Consider the following 988-nt stretch of genomic DNA (forward strand, 5'->3'; position numbering starts at 1 on the left):
AGAGGTCCCAAAAGCATTCCATAGCTGTGATCAGGGGTGGGCCAGTAGAAAGAAAGGAAGGGTAGGAGATGAGGTTGGAGAAGCAGAGGTAACATACAGTAGAGAGAAGGCAATGGGACACAAACTAGGGGACATTCGAAAGCAGTGAAGTATGCAATGAGAAGGGATAAGCATTATGCAAGAAATACTAAGGCATGTAAAATCCATGATGCGTTTTGTTTGTAGATGATAGGGTGCAGGCAGTTGAATTGAGGTACGAGAATCATGATTTAGAACTGACTGGCAAAAAGAAAATCAGTGCTAGACAAAATAAGTTTCTGAGAAGACTTGATTTAGCTGATGAAACCAGGGATTTCCCATTACTTTTAAATAATAATCACTAGATGAAAGATTGTCAGCTATACTGTTTCTATACCTTGTGTCTTTACAGCAGAAGGAAAAACAAAAAATGCCCAATGCTTAGGACAGTGCAAAGAAAAGATCACAAAAAATGAAAAAAGACGGAGCACCATGTGTATGGGGATCACCCTACAGGCAGGGCTCAGGATCCCTCCAAGCCCCGCAGACCAGGCAGTGCTCTTTCTGTGGCCAAGCTGTGTGACCCCAGTGTGTAAACGCGGGTCAGGTCTTCGGGTATTTTGGCCATCTGCCACAGGTCCTTGCACTGTGTGGGAGGAGTGACCCCCTCTGTAAGGAGGGTTACAGTTGCTTTCTCTGCCCGAGGGGACACGTGTGGACGCTGTTCTGCCCTGAAGGCAGAGGAGGGCCTGTTACGCCTCCTGGCAGTCTGCGCAAGGCGACAGCCCTGTGCTAAGGCTGTTACACCGCTCGCCTTCTGGCAGCTCATGAAAGCTCCTCGTCACACCGAACCCTGCGGGCCTCCACGCTCCTGCTCCACAGGACACTCTCCTCAGCAGGGACTGAGTGGAGCTGCCACCTCAGCACGGCTGCCCGGGCCTCCCCTCCTTCCCTCTTCTGGGAAGACCTT

Source organism: Apaloderma vittatum, unplaced genomic scaffold (genome assembly GCF_000703405.1).
Source record: "Apaloderma vittatum isolate BGI_N311 unplaced genomic scaffold, ASM70340v1 scaffold45355, whole genome shotgun sequence".
Taxonomy (NCBI): domain Eukaryota; kingdom Metazoa; phylum Chordata; class Aves; order Trogoniformes; family Trogonidae; genus Apaloderma; species Apaloderma vittatum.